The sequence below is a fragment of the Lissotriton helveticus genome, chromosome 8, assembly GCF_964261635.1.
Source record: "Lissotriton helveticus chromosome 8, aLisHel1.1, whole genome shotgun sequence".
In the NCBI taxonomy this organism is placed as follows: Eukaryota; Metazoa; Chordata; class Amphibia; order Caudata; family Salamandridae; genus Lissotriton; species Lissotriton helveticus.
The window spans coordinates 1593173526-1593189987 of record NC_136069.1 but is presented as its reverse complement, the minus strand read 5'-3'; the positions used below and the strand labels follow the sequence as shown (position 1 = coordinate 1593189987).

At 47.3% G+C, this 16462-nt stretch overlaps 1 long non-coding RNA gene across 1 annotated transcript in view; it reads left to right on the top strand.

The window, feature by feature from the left end:
- Positions 1–5445, top strand: part of LOC144773540 (uncharacterized) — a 332017-nt gene extending 326572 nt beyond the window's left edge. Inside the window, exon 3 of the long non-coding RNA XR_013600002.1 lies at positions 5178–5445. This is a non-coding gene — a long non-coding RNA (uncharacterized LOC144773540). The remainder of the gene's footprint in view (positions 1–5177) is intronic.
- Positions 5446–16462: the final 11017 nt, after the last annotated feature.

Sequence of the window (16462 nt, the reverse complement as noted above, 5' to 3'; positions counted from 1 at the left end):
AATACTAATACAAAGTTTTCCCTTTGAAAGCAAGGAGGCACAAGATCACAGGCGCTTTCCCTTCAAGCTCAACAGATTTGGGAATGGTTTCTTGCCAACCACATCTCCTTGCAAGTGGAACACGTGCTAGAAGTCCGCAACGAGTGGGCCAACTCTCTCAGCGCAGGGTTTCCAAGCAATGCCACGAGTGGGAGCTCAACGACCAACAGCTGCAGCTGGTCTTCAAGTCCTGGGGTTATCCAACGTTAGATCTGTTTGCTAAGTCCCTCAACAAAATGTGCGCTTTTGTCGCAAGCACGAATCCTCATCCAGAATCATGCGGAGATGTCTTTCAGTTTTCTTGGACGAGGAAGTTCGCCTACACTTTTAGCCTGTTTCCACTCATCCCTCAAGTCCCTCAAAAAAAGAAGCAGGAGCCATGTCAGCTCATTCTGATTGTCCCTGGATTAAACCTCTCCCAGTACTTTGGCAACTAAATACAGTCATGTTGCAGCTTATGCGTTCTCCATTTAAACCAGTGCACAAATGCGAATTGAAGTTCCTTTCTTGGAAAGTGGCTTTTCCCTTGGCCATTATGTCAGCTAGGCGTAACAGTGAAATCCAAGATTTCACCTTGAAAGAGCCATGCCTTCAGTTTCTGCCAGACAGGGCTATCCTGTGCACTAATCCTTTATTTAAACATAACTTATCTTCAACTTACCATCTCAGTGGGCCTATTGTTTTACCCATGTTCTTTCCTAATCCATCCTCGGCAGCAGACAGCTTTGCATTCATTGGACATTAAGGCCCAGATGAACAACCAATTTGTGAGTGCAAAATCGGTCGTAAACCGATTTGCGCATGCAAAATTAGCCATACGCAATGTACAACAGGCACGCTCAAAACAATAATTTGCGCTGCAAATGAATACCGAGTCGCAATAAAAGCAACTAGTATTTGCGCACCAAAAATAGCAACTCACAAATTGCGAGTCACAAATCACAATGTGCAGACTAGTCGCAAATAGCGAACATTCGCGAAATGGCCCATATACGCATGTAATTTACCAAGTATCAGAAACGGGTGGTAACCAACCTATAAAAACAGGCCCAGAATGCATCAGAAATCCTTCCACAATGGCTGCCCTGTACGTGATAGCGAGGAGGATGCGGATACTGGCTGCTCAGCAGAAGAGGCAGAGACAGGAGAGGCTATTCAGAGTCAGGCTAACCTTGTTTGAGAAGACAGAGGAAGAGATATATGACCAGTACAGGCTGAGTAGCACCGTCATACTAGACCGCATAGACACCTTGAAGCCACAACTGGAAAACAGAACCTTGCGCAGCAATGCAATCCCCACACATCTGCAGGTATTGTGCTCCCTTCACCTATTGGCCACTGGTAGCTACCAATATGTCAATGCAGTGGCTGGAGGTGTGTTGCAGAGTGCACTTTCGCATTTCTTTTACAAATTCCTAGATGCCATGCTACACCACATACATTAACACATTTACCTGCCCAGGAATGATGTTGAATTCGAAAATACAAAACTGTAATTTTACACAATAGCAAGGTTTCCGCAGGTCATAGGGTGCCTAGATGGGACCCATGTGCCTATATGTCCCTATCCCCAATAGAATACATATTCCGTAATAGGAAAAGCCCACATTCCCTCAACATCCAACTTGTCTGTGACGCAAACAATATCATCACAGACATTGTAGCCAAATATCCTGGGAGCATCCATGACTCATACATCTTGAGACACAGTGGCATATAACACAAATTAGAAAGAGGTTACTTTAATAAAGGATACCTACCAGGTACTCATATGTCATGGCCACACTGAAATGCATTTGAACATTCATGTCTGTCTGCAGGTTTCCTCACCATCATATTTTCCTTACCAGGTGACAGCGCGCATGCCCTGCAGCCATGGATACTCACACTGTACCTGTCGCCTAATAACCCAAATGAAACGCGGTACAACATAGCACATAGGCGCACCAGGTCAGTGATTGAGCGCACATTTGGCATCCTAAAATCGTGGTTCAGGTGCCTTCACAAGAGTGGCGGAGCCCTGCAGTATGCACCTGAGACTGTCTGCAAAATAGTGCAACATGTGCCATGCACCACAACATGGCCTGAAGGGGTGGATTGCACTTGGATATGTCTGAATCGTGATGGTGCTGACTGCCATGATGCTGTTATCACACTGGTTGGAGCCTGTGTTGAGGTCGGTGCAGCAGTGTCTGGGACTTCAGGACAACTTGGCCCACTTGATGTTCCCCCATCCTGCCCTTCCTCCCTCTGGACCTTATCCTGGCTTCCCTCAGTGTCATCTGCACTTTGCTCTCCACCCAGAGGCATGTCTGTGTGGCAAAAGACGTGAGGAGACAATAAATTATGTGAGTCACTATCTCAGTGTTGTTGCAATGTTTTTCGGCTCATGTAATTCAGTAACTACACTGCATATGTCAGTGACTACGTTTCCCATAATGCACTTTTGGGGTTTTTTGGGTGTGGATTATTTGCAGGCATGCGCAGAACAGGCTTTTGTGGTGAAGTCAAAATATCTTACACATTTCACACTTACCAGGGTTTGGTGGTGGTTGCGATGTGTCAAATGGCTCTAAATTGTCTCTGCCCCAGCGTTTTCGACTGGATCTTAAGATGGCCGCCCTAACACTTCCCTTCTGGGCCATGGAGATTCATGGGGACTGATTGTATCCGAACTTGCAATGACTCGTACCCCCTGCCTGAGTTCTAAATGGCCGACTCAGTGAGACCCTCTGCGATGCTCTTTCCTCCCCTGGTCTTTAATCATTGATCACCGTCGGGACCTCAACCAGCCTTCGCCCGTCCCTGTCCCCGCCCACCCATCAGGAGCTTTACCCAGCTAACTTCCCTTGACAGCTGAGACCTAGCTACTTTTGTCTGATGCCCGGTGGAGCTACCCCGTGAGCTAAAGGGGAGATGGACTTTGGACTCCCTCCTTGACCATTCACCTACCCAGCCGGACTTTGGGCAAACGCTCCCGCGTCTCTTCTGACCTTATCTCCCCCTCTTCATTCCCCCACCCTCACCCCTCTCCGCTCCTACTCTTTCCAGCTTCCGACCTTTGCCCTTACCTGCCCTTGCCGTTTGTCCCCACCCTGTTTTTCTGTGACCTTCTTCCCTCGCCACTTGAGACCGAACTATTTTGTCTGATGCCCGATGGAGCTACCTGGTTTAGCTAAAGGGGAGACGGGCTGTCGATTCCCTCCTTGGACATCACCTACCCAGTTGGTCTTTAGACAGACTTCCTGTTGTCTCTTCCCTCATCCTCCCTTTCTCACCTTCCCTTCCCCCCTCCACTACTTTTCTCTCTCCTTTCTCTCCTCTCTTAATGTATTGCTTATTTTTTTATGTAATGTGTAATTGTTGATCTTTTTCTGTTACATTGTTGAACCTCATGTAAAGCGCTCTGATACCTTTGGGTCTAGCCAGCGCTATATACAACTCTTTAAATAAATAAATAAAATGTGTAGAGGGTCCCAAATCCGACAACTGCCTCCCTCTCCCGGATACTCTCCACCATGGCCTCTGCTGCAGAAGGCGCTGATACAGTAGATTGCCCTCCTCCTGTCCCTTGGACTTCTCGCAGTCATGCTGTCACCGTCTCTTTGGCCCTGCAGCGCAGATCATCTGTTTTTTAACGCCGTGCAGGGACCTGTGTGCCACACCCAGGGCATTGATGCACTGCTGCATTCCTCTCCAGATCTTGCGTTTGTCTGCTTCTGAGACACTGTACGATGCCCTCCCAAACAGCTGCTCATGGTTGTTGCAGGATTTCTCTATGTTGATTTCAATCTCCTTTTAAGAGAATCTGAGCTCCCGCAGACACTCATTTCCTGCCTTGTCACTGTCACTGTCCTTGCTGCACATGTTGTTTCAGTGAGCCTGCCTGCAGTGTTGAGCTATGCTGCTGCATGTGCTTGCTGATCTGCTCAGGAATCTCCAGGAACACCACTTCCTGTTTTGGTGTCCTTCAGCTCTCCTAGGAAGTGCGTTTGTCTTTTTTTTCTCACGTTCGCAATTTGTGTGCGCTAAATGGGCTTGTTTCGGCCGCTCTCGCTATTTGCGCAAGCTAAAGGTCCTTTTCAGCTGAGGACCCTCTTTGCGAGCTCAAATAGCTGCTATGCCAAATAGGGATACAAGTCATTTGCGACTTGCAATCATCGTACCTGTTTGGTACGTAGGTTTCATTTTGCGAGTCGCAAAATGGCACAATTTGTGACTCAATTTTGGAGGGTTGTACATCTGGCCCTAAATATTGCTTGAAGTTTTATCTGCAAAGAACAAAGGTCTTTTGTAAATCTTCTCAATTACTGATTTCCTTCTCGGCTCCTAGAAAAGGACAAGCCTCAACACAGGCCAGCATTGCTTGTTGGGTCACCTCAACGATTGTCTTCTGTCATGAAAAAGCTGGCCGTCCACTATCTGCAGAAACACAGGCTCACTCAACAAGGAAAGAGGCAACTTCTTCAGCCCTGTTTGCAGGAGCATTCCTAAATGACATCTGCAGGGCATCAACATGGGCAAATTCTCACACATTCACAAAGCATAACTGCCTCAATGGTTGAAAGAAGGCAGGTATAGCTGGTAGACAAGCTGCTCTTTGACGCCTCTTTGCTCAAGTTATGCGGCTATTAGCCTGTATTATATTTTCTATGCTGATTTGCTATTTCATGCTTGCATGTTTTGTTTATATGAAACTGAATGTTTTCATATTTCATCTTCTTGTTTTACGTTGTTTCTTTTACGTCATGATGGGACAGTTCACCTACCCACCTCCATCATTTTGTCTTTTAGCTAGTAAACTGCTTACTGGTCGGATTCAAGCATGCAAATCTATAAAAGATACAATACTGGAAAACAACAAGTTACTTACCTGTACACTGTGATTCTCCAGTATTGCTGTCTTTTATGGATTCACATGCGACACTCCCTCCTCCCCAATTAGGCTCGCTATTTACCTCTGAGCGTTTTCTATTTATACACTTGTGCTCTAAATCTGAGGTATGGTGGCTCTGTAGGGGAATGATACTCTGAGGTTTCTGCTGTGATTGGCTGCATGTTGGATGTTAGAAAATAAGGTTGACAGGTTACTAAATTGTGGTTGTTGTTCAATGGAGGTCTATGGAAATGTTTTTCAGTACTGCTATTGTTTGCTGGTACCGTGGGACTCCCACCATGACGACGGGGAAGATTCAAACATGTAAATCTATAAAAGATATCACTACTGAAGAGCAACAGTGGACAGGTAAGTAACTTGCTTTTTCAAATGATCTCACCACCAGCATTGCATAGTTGGAGTAGTATAATAAGCTCTCCAAAATAATTTGTTTTGTGGAATTTTTCAACTCCATCCCTCACACACCCTCTGAAACCCTTCTGGAAAATAAAATACTGCATACTTTTTCTTTTTATAAAATATCTGTGTCTATCTCTCAGCTGTGTAGACTATTTGATGTTGAAGTTACTACATAGCAAAGTGTTATATTTTCTTTGTTTGCTTCCAAGTGGAATTCCCTTTATAAAATGTCATTGTGATCCTTGAAAGCATATTCTAAATAATTAAACTTTTCTTTTGCCTGGCATATAACACATACATCTGCAAATGTTTTAAAAATCAAGACAGAACATAGTATGTATTATTCAAAAAGTATTTTATGTAAAAGATTATTTTGGGGAAATTAAAAATTATCCTAGTCAGTTACAAAGGAGAGTCCTGATTTTATTAACAATAAGGATGGGAGTATTATGCAGTCTCTTTTCTTACTCTTTATTTCCACAGCCCTTTAAAGAACTATAATTCCCATGAACGAGTTCTTTCCAACAGCAAATGCCAATTAAAGAATCAATTAAGTCCACAATGAAAGAGGGCCAACTCCACAAAGCCAACCTTGAATGGGTCGTGCAGTTCAAATGCTGTGTGCAAATCTAAATATAAAAAACTAAAGAAAAAACTCCAAAAGTGACCAAATCAAACCCTCCTGGCTCTGTCCAGTCTCCATTTGAGATGTCCGTCCAAAGTTCAGGTAGCATTCCACACTGCGAATTCCACAGCTTGTTGATTCAGTTTGTTGCTTGATTAGTTGAGGCCTGTTAGATGTGGGGGTGTCTAGTTGGCAGAGATAGGTACCTTTGACCAAATGGGGACCCTTGTGTCAAGTCAGGGTAAGGGAGTACACTCCTAAAATAACCCCTGCTCACCCCCTTGGTAGCTTGGCACGAGCAGACAGGCTTATCTCAGAGGCAGTGTGTAAAGCATTTGTGAACACATACGTAACCCAGTGACAACACTACAGATGGACACCACACAAGTTGTAGTATAAAAATAAGTATTTTTATATAGACTTAACACAATACCACAAACAACAAAAATCCACATTACTGTACTTCAAAAATGGTAGAAATAGCTTAGTTCTCTTTAGATGTAAAATGCGACACTTCAAGTTCAATGTACCTTTGGATACGTAACGCTATACAACAAAAGTGATGCAGGGAAGGTGATGCGTCGGTTCCTTACACGCGAGAACGGTGATGCGTCGGGTCCCTACTGCTGTGTAGGGGATGCGTCGGTTCTTCTCCGAGTGGGGAGGTGATGCGTCGGTTTCTTACTGCGCTTCCGTGGCGATGCGACCAGCAGCGCCGTGATGCGATGAAGATCCGGTGCACTGAAACAAAATGGCGGCTTCTTGATGCGACAACGATGCGTGCACGCCCGACGGCCGTTCAGCGACTCAATGATTCTTGCCGTGACAGGCCCTGCGACACGCTTTTCTGGTGATGCGATGGCGTCTGCTGCGACGGCAACACTCTTCTACGGTGATACGAGGCGCTTCGGGTGATGCAATGGTGACAGCGGCGGCATGCTTCTACGGTGATGGGACGGCATCTGGTGCGACGGCGACACTCTTCTCTGATGATGCGACGACAACAGCTGCGGTGGTGACGTGCTTCTTTGTCTTGAGTCGCGCTCCCAGCGACACGCAGCAACTCAACGATTCTTCTGAGCCGTGACAGACCCTGCGACACGCTGCTCTTGTGATGCAACAACGTCTGCTGCGACGGCGACACTCTTCTCAGGCGATGTGAGGCACTTCCGGTGATGTGAAGGCGGCAACGGCGGCACGCTTCTCCGGTGATGCGACGGCGTCTGCTGCGACGGCGACACTCTTCTTCGATGATGCAATGACAACAGCTGCAGCGGCGACACGCTATTTCATCTTGAGTCGCGCTTCCAGCGACACACAGTCTCTCAGAAGGCACAGCTCAACAGCAGGCACTTCAGTTCCCAGCAAGGGAAGGCAGGGGAGCTGGTTGGTGAAGTCTGTTGTCCCTGAGACTTCTGCAGGAGGCAAGCTCTATCTCAAGCCCTTGGAGATCCTTTACAAGTTGATTTGAAAGTAGCACAAAGTCCTTTCTCCTTTCTTTGGCAGTCAGGCAGCCACTGCAGGCCAATCCCCCAATCAGCACTCAGCTTAGGGATAGTCTCCTCCTCTGTTTCTCTGATTCCTCTCCTCAGCAAAGGTTCTTGTTTCCCAAAAGTGATCTAAAATTCTGGGGTCCGGGTCCCCATATTTATACTAGCAAATCCTTTGTCCTCTGAAGGCAGAGGGTCCTGTACCCAGTCCAAACCAGTTCTGTGCAGTCCTGGAGCACTTTTTTGACAAGACTCCTTCTTTCCTCTGACAGTGTGGGCCAGGGACATCAGACGCACCACAGGAGGTGGAACCAACATTGTGGAAGGCATGCCCAGTCCTATTCAGGTCCCAGGTGCACACCTCCCACCCATCTACATGCAGATAACTCTATTCAGCCCTGTGCTGACTCACTCTGTCTCCTGGAATCCCCCAGCCCCTGCCACTCAAACTCCAGACAAGGAATACACAGCCTAGCAGAGGCAGGCTTGGATAGTTAGGCAAGAAAATACTTATTTTCTAAAACGTGGTATTTTCAAACACAGAATGTTAAAACCAACTTCACTAAAAGATGTATTTTATAATTCTGAGTTCAGGCATACTAAACTCGAATTTCTACCTAGTTCCCTGAGTCTGTTAGGATTATAAAATGCTATAATCAAACTGCCCATTCTGGCCTATGGGGAACAGGTAGCCTTCCAATCGTGAAAAACAAAAATGGTTGTAATTCACTATCAGGACATGCCACACACATCAGGGCATGTCCTACCTTTTACCTACAATGCACCCTGCCCTTGGTCCTACCATAGGGGTGACTAATATGCAGAAAAGGGAAGGTTTAGGGACTGGCAATTGGGTGCACTTGCCCAGTCAACATGGCAGTACCCGACTGCACACAGACTCTGCAATCGCAGACCTAAGACAAACTTTACAGGCTGCTTCTGTGGGTGGCACAACCAGTGCTGCAAGCCCACCAGCAGCATTTGATTTACAAGCCCTCAGCACACGCAGTGTGCTGTACTAGGGTCTGACAAGTAAACCAAACCATCCAATCATGGAGTCACTAATCCATACATCAATTTACAATAGGGAGAGCATATGCACTTTAGCACTGATCAGCAGTGGTAAAGTGCCCAGAGTCATAAAACAGCCAACAACAGGTCAGGAAAAATACAGGCGGAAGGCAAAAAGTTCAGGGATGTCCCTGCAAAAAGGGCCAAGTCCAACAAAGGCGGTAGTTGGAACAACCAAAACATGTCAAACATCACATATGGGGTGAGTACACTTACAGTGGCGAGATAATACTTGCCTCTTTGTCTTTAATAAAAGAAGGTCTGTCCTTCACAACTGGTTGGGAGAATCTGCAATTTTATTATAATACTAAGGTTCATAATATACATGTTTGTTAACTGCTGTCATTACTGCATGCTGCAAATGCTTATTATACAAGGTTTAAAGTTTAAGAGTTGATACCTTAGCCCAATCAGAAAACTTCAGTATATCCTCCAGCATAGCCCAGACTAGAAAACATTAGAGGCCATTGCACCAAAGTGAACTGTCTACTTTTGGCAGTGCCATCAGAGCTTTAACCCATCTGCTCACCCTAGTTGATGTCACGGACCAAAGGGTTTACGCAGAGATACTAACAACTGTGGGGATTCTGTTCTCACATCCTGCCCCCTCAATTGTCTCTACAGCCTTCGACCAGAGTCTTTTTGTAACCGATCCTGTTTGTCTCTTGACGGATGCACTTCCTCTGCTTGTATGGGCTTCCTCCTCTCAGTGGGTGGCAGATAGCTGTTGTGTCTGCCTTGTAGTCCAGGATAATCTTCTTTGCCCCTGATCCTGCTGTGATGATCTGTGTCCAGCACAACAGACTACAAAAATCTTGCACACAAATTCTTGGGATTAGGTCAGCACCCTCCCTTGTCCAGTTGGAACATCTGAATTGCAAATCAAAGAACTCAAAAATGTGTTCAGTAATGCTTCATGTTCATACCTGTGGGGTGTGAAGAGATTGGGGTGAGGGAGAGCATATCAGACAGCATCTGCAACAGAGACATGAAATTTCTTTAAAAGGGGCTCAAGTCTAAATGAAATTCATCACGCCTACATACATGCGGTTTTGGGTAATTTGCATGTGATTATTTTATTGTAATGATTATGTTTGATGTGGCACCTCGCAGATACACAAGAAGCCCCAGTGTGAAATGTTGTTACGTCCCAGCAATGAGCCACATTTCATGGAAATCCCCAGCAACCAAATGACATGCAAGAGATGACTGATGAAAGATGTCTTTGTTGTGTGTGCTTTTATTAAAGGCAGAATACACATCAGTGAAGCAGCTAGTGGCATCGCAGGCAGCTTTCATTTTGATGGAGTGCCAGCAGTGTCTGTTGCGGAAAAATTGGGCTGTGTGGTAAGGTGGCTAAAGTGCCACATGGGTGCAGTCAATTGCGCTTATCACACGAAGTGAAGTGGGCAAAGGCCAAGCATTCGCCTCCCAGCCTTTGCCTTTCTGCCAGTGATTGTGGCATGGTGATCAACTGATGCACTCTTCTGTTGATGCATCCCAGTACCTGCTGCAAGCACCAAGACTGGCTTGCTTGTGAGATACCAACCTTGTTGTAGCTAACCCTTTTGGAAGATAAAGTGTCCATGAAATAGAGGGCAGCCAGTATTTTTACTTGGGCATGTATAGCCTGGGAATGGCCTGTAGGCTAATCAAGCTCCTGCTTCCAGTCTGCAACCCTTTCATGGATCACTTCAGGTGAGAAGCGGTATCTGCCAATGACTGTTTCCTTGGACATCCCAAAGATGCTTATCCCTTGTCTGTAAGCCCTCTCTCGCCTCCTCAAATAGGTATTCCTCAAAATTAAGGTCTTAACCAACACGTTCACCAACATTGTGTGGGCAGCAAATGTTTGGTGTGTGTAGGAAAGTAGGATCTGCTTTTTTTTTAAAACCTTTATTGTACAGAAGGCGCGCACAGATACGGGCCTACAACCCACCGGGCCGGCCACCACAATAAAGAAACATACGAGGCAATACAGGAGAGACAACAGGATTTTCTAAATAGCTCATATGAAAGGCAAAGGCAACAAGTCTTTGAGTCGCCATCACGGACAGGATAAAAGTAGGTTAATTTTATAATAGAAAAAAGGGGTGTCACAGGATAATGTCAATCTGTAAAGTCCAGAGGGCCGTGGTGGGCCGTGAGCAAGCCGAAGTCTCGAATACAGGAAAAGACCAACAGAACAATACATTTTGGCAAAGGCAGAACGTGAGTCCCACATCAAGAACAATCACAATCGCTGCTCAGCACCCACCCACCACTATCAGGGCACATAATAATAAAACAGCGAAAAATACGTTTACAAAACTAAAAGCCCTCCGTTACAACAACCCAAGGGAGGAAAAGAAAATGGGGTGGGGAAAAGGAAAAAAGGGGAGGAAGAGGACATCAAAAAAGGGGAGGGGGAAAGTGAGGGCGCAGCGTCAGTGCACGCCCCCCACGGCTAACAAAGCACCCAATACTAATTCGGCACATGGAACTAGTGGCAACAGGAGAAATGAATGCGTAGTAAATCGTGACAGCAGACATACCAAAAGGGCCATGCCAGTACAAACACCCCGGGGGGCTACGTGCCGACACCGCGCCACGAAATTAGGGGATACATAAGAGCCATAGAACCAAAAAGAGGAACAGGGAAAGATACAATAAACAGACCCCCCCACCACCCCGCACAGCCCACCCTGCACCCCTGCAGAAGGCTATGGCCTACCCCCCAGCAGCGTGCCTGTCGCCCTAATTAGAACCCGAAATATAGAGAAATATAAGAAAGAAGGAATCACTTAGATTAAAAAGGGGGGGAAGGGGAAACAGGGAAAAAACAGCGGGAGAGGAGCCACATAATCAAAACCCCTTCAGCTCCCACCCCCCCGCCCGAAAATACTCAGAGCCCACGGGAAGATAATAAACACACAGATAAGCTCCAGGAACGTAAAGACGTATCAAACAGAATCATACAATTATGAACGGATCACCCAACCATACCACAAAATAACAGTCCACAGAGGCAAGATCAGCTCAACCCTGTCCTCGTTTTTCGCAAACTGTAATCGTCCAGCGCACCAGGAACCAGATCACATAAAACAGGAGGTGAATAACAGGGAGTCGAATCAAAAATACACTCAAGTTGTAGCGATCGTGACCCGGATGATCCAGAAAGTACAATAACCACTTCAGGCAAAACAGGCAAAGTTCCGATGAGGATACGGAGAAAGCCGGTCCAGCGGCACCGTCACAGGATCTTCGTACGGCCATGTGAGGCAAAAGAGGAAAAGGAGACCCATCGAGGTCGGTCCAGACGGGATCCAGCCGGGGAACCTCCGGAACAGAAGGAGGCACAGGACGAAGAAGGGCAGCGGACCCCCGCACATCCACACCATCAGCAGCCTCCAGGTCTACGACCCCAAGGAAAGTTCCAGCAGCACACAACAGAGATGAAGCCGCACAAACCGAGGGGGGTCCGGCAGGCCCAACAAAGGGACCCCCCTCCAGGATAGCGGTCGGTGCGGTCATGGGTGCCCCCAAGGAGCGCAGGGCGGCGAGGATGTCGCGGAGCGTAGGCTCACCTTTACAGTATTCAGCAAACGTGCCGCGCGGCGGACTCGCATCGCCGGTCCCCGCAAGGCCGAGAATCATGGGGCCGGCCGCCATCTTAGAAGCCCGGCGGGGCCGCTGCAAACACCGACCCCCGCCCGGATATCAGCGGGGCAAAACAGGACACCGGCAACCACCAGCGGAAGTGCCACCAGGGCAGGAAGGGGAGCCACCAGAAGAAGGCGATGCGCCGGCACCCCACACGCCGCCGGCACCGTTCTCCGAGTCCGGGCGGAGGAACTCAAAATGGCCGGGCCGGAGAACAAAGGGGAGACGAGCCAGATGTACGGTTAACCCCGTCCATGGAAGTCAGCTCCCCAACACCAGGCCGCAGGACCGCCGGACCAGGCCCGGGAGGCCGCAATCGGTCTATTAGCACATCGGCCCCTCCGACCGACTCCACACCACCACCAAGGGCCGGCCACCGCGCCCCGTCCAGCCCGGGCGCCGCCAAGGAGCGCCAGGCCCGGCCGCTCCGGAGGCCCCGAAGCAGACAGGGGCGTAACTCAGGATCCGTGACACCCAGGAATCACCGGAGCAAACGGTAAGTGCCTGTGAGTTATCGTCGTTCCACTGCACATCGTGGAATACTTCCCGGGGCAGGATAAAGTACAGGATATTTGTTGCAGACAGGAGAGTGATCGGAGCCGAGCTAAAACGAGGCCATCTCGGACGCGAGCTTGGCTCCTCCTCCAGGATCTGCTTTCTTGGTTACCCCCACTTTTTGCTGGTGTCAGTATGTTTTATTTTACTAGTCTGGCTAGGATCCTGCTAATCAGGACTCCAGCCACTGTGCTTTCTCCCAAAAACTTGACATGGTAGGTACTTTGGTACCTCCACAAGTTCCTAGTATACAGCACTAAGGTACTCAGGTACACCAGGGGTCTCCCATGGGCTGCAGCATGTATTATGCCACCTATGAGAGACCACTCAAACTGTGACTTAAGGCCTGCCAAGGCTGCCGGTGTAAACTGGTGCTGGCACCACTTACAACAGATATAGGTTTTCTTATTTCTGAGGTCACTGCACTTGAAACCTATAAGTCACCCCTAAGGCAGGCCTTTCAATCCTGAAGGTGGAGGGATAGGTTTTAAGTGTGAGGGTGTATTTCTGTAAGGGTGGTTAGTTGCAGGGATTGGTGCTCTAAAGAAATCCACACTATATTTGTAGTTCAGGTATTGACAATGTGGTGCTTTTGGGGTAGGGAGATCCACCCACTCCCCAAGCCCATGATCACCAATTTAGTACACAAAATATCCTCCAGCTTATGCAACCATATAGTGACATATGATCCAATCAAAAATGATCAGTTCTCTTTCTTTTTCATTCCTTGGGATCTTTTGTTCCGTTGTTAAAGTCTTTATACACATAGCCAACGTGTTTCGTCGCACAATGAGAAATGTCCCGCAACTTCCTCAGGGCTAAAAAGGTACAGAGAAGCACATTCCATTGTAATGTACTACATAGATGAAGTACCCCTCAACCAGCACAACCACATTTCTTCTTCATCAAGAAAAAGACAGGAAAATGGAGGCAGGTCATAGACCTCAGAAAGCTGAACAAGTTCATCAAAAAAACAATCTTTCAGTATGGTCTCTCACCAAGAGATTCTTCTTCTCATGGAAAAAGGGAATTATCTGCTTTCACTCAATCTCCTTGATGCCTATTTTCATATTGCCATCCAACCCAAGCATCGAACAATTCTCAGGTTTGAAGTGGCAGGGTGACATTACCAATTCAAAGTGCTTCCATGTGGTTAAAAAAACGCTCCCAGGGTTTTCACCACGTGCATGGCACCGATAGCAGCTTTCCTAAGACGTTCAGGTCACAGGTGTTTCCCTACCTGGACGACCTTATCAAAGCTCCGACTTTTCAGACGGCAAAAACTTCAACACAGGCCTGTCAGAATCTCTTCCTGTCTCCAGGGCTTCACCTCCATCTGAAAAATGTGTCCCTCATTCCTTCCATATCTCTTACTTTTTTGGGACACCGATCTAGGCAAAGCCTTTCCCACTCACAAAAGAATATTGCAATATTCAAAATACATCACGGCTTCTCTCAGCGAAAAAGTTTGTTTCTGTGAGACAATACAAGTCTATGTTGGGGATGATGTCCTCTTACATTCCGCTAATCCCCAATTTCCGTCTCTGCATGCGACTGCTGCAGGAGCAGCTGGATGCACAGTGGATCCATTCTTAAGGATCGTTCAACAACAAGGTTCACATTTCAGCAGCAATGAGAGTCGCGATGTCCTGGTGGATGATCAAGGAAAACCTTTTGGAAGGCCTGTTTTTGTTTCACACTGTGCCCCAGCTGGAGATTACCTTGGATGCGTTGATAGGGGAATGGGGGGATCAACTTCAGGAATTACAGGTTTACAGCAAATAGTCCATGCAGGTGTCAGAGTAAAGTAAAGTAAAGTCCACATTTGTAGAGCGCACAATCACCCGTAAGGGTCTCTAGGCGCTGGGGGCCGTCGGGAAGATTAAGCAAGCTATTGCCCAGAGTCACATGGTGCTGGGCTAACCTGTCGCCGGAGCCGGGGATCGAACCGTGGTCCCCAGATTCCAGCGTCAGTCGCCCTGGCCCCGGCGCCACACCTCTCCCACATAAACCTTCTAAAGCTCAAGGCAGTATTTATGGGCTTGAAATCTTTCCTGCCTCGAATAGAGGGTTCGTCGGTGCTCGACAGGACAGACAATACTAATACAAAGTTTTCCCTTTGAAAGCAAGGAGGCACAAGATCACAGGCACTTTCCCTTCAAGCTCAACAGATTTGGGAATGGTTTCTTGCCAACCACATCTCCTTGCATGTGGAACACGTGCTAGGAGTCCGCAACGAGTGGGCCAACTCTCTCAGCGCAGGGTTTCCAAGCAATGCCACGAGTGGGAGCTCAACGACCAACAGCTGCAGCTGGTCTTCAAGTCCTGGGGTTATCCAACGTTAGATCTGTTTGCTAAGTCCCTCAACAAAATGTGCGCTTTTGTCGCAAGCACGAATCCCCATCCAGAATCATGCGGAGACGTCTTTCAGTTTTCTTGGACGAGGAAGTTCGCCTACACTTTTAGCCTGTTTCCACTCATCCCTCAAGTCCCTCAAAAAAAGAAGCAGGAGCCATGTCAGCTCATTCTGATTGTCCCTGGATTAAACCTCTCCCAGTACTTTGGCAACTAAATACAGTCATGTTGCAGCTTATGCGTTCTCCATTTAAACCAGTGCACAAATGCGAATTGAAGTTCCTTTCTTGGAAAGTGGCTTTTCCCTTGGCCATTATGTCAGCTAGGCGTAACAGTGAAATCCAAGATTTCACCTTGAAAGAGCCATGCCTTCAGTTTCTGCCAGACAGGGCTATCCTGTGCACTAATCCTTTATTTAAACATAACTTATCTTCAACTTACCATCTCAGTGGGCCATTTGTTTTACCCATGTTCTTTCCTAATCCATCCTCGGCAGCAGACAGCTTTGCATTCATTGGACATTAAGGCCCAGATGAACAACCAATTTGTGAGTGCAAAATCGGTCGTAAACCGATTTGCGCATGCAAAATTAGCCATACGCAATGTACAACAGGCACGCTCAAAACAATAATTTGCGCTGCAAATGAATACCGAGTCGCAATAAAAGCAACTAGTATTTGCGCACCAAAAATAGCAACTCACAAATTGCGAGTCGCAAATCACAATGTGCAGACTAGTCGCAAATAGCGAACATTCGCGAAATGGCCCATATACGCATGTAATTTACCAAGTATCAGAAACGGGTGGTAACCAACCTATAAAAACAGGCCCAGAAATCCTTCCACAATGGCTGCCCTGTACGTGAAAGCGAGGAGGATGCGGATACTGGCTGCTCAGCAGAAGAGGCAGAGACAGGAGAGGCTATTCAGAGTCAGGCTAACCTTGTTTGAGAAGACAGAGGAAGAGATATATGACCAGTACAGGCTGAGTAGCACCGTCATACTAGACCGCATAGACACCTTGAAGCCACAACTGGAAAACAGAACCCAGCGCAGCAATGCAATCCCCACACATCTGCAGGTATTGTGCTCCCTTCACCTATTGGCCACTGGTAGCTACCAATATGTCAATGCAGTGGCTGGAGGTGTGTTGCAGAGTGCACTTTCGCATTTCTTTTACAAATTCCTAGATGCCATGCTACACCACATACATTAACACATGTATCTGCCCAGGAATTATGTTGAATTCGAAAATACAAAACTGTAATTTTACACAATAGCAAGGTTTCCGCAGGTCATAGGGTGCCTAGATGGGACCCATGTGCCTATATGTCCCTATCCCCAATAGAATACATATTCCGTAATAGGAAAAGCCAACATTCCCTCAACA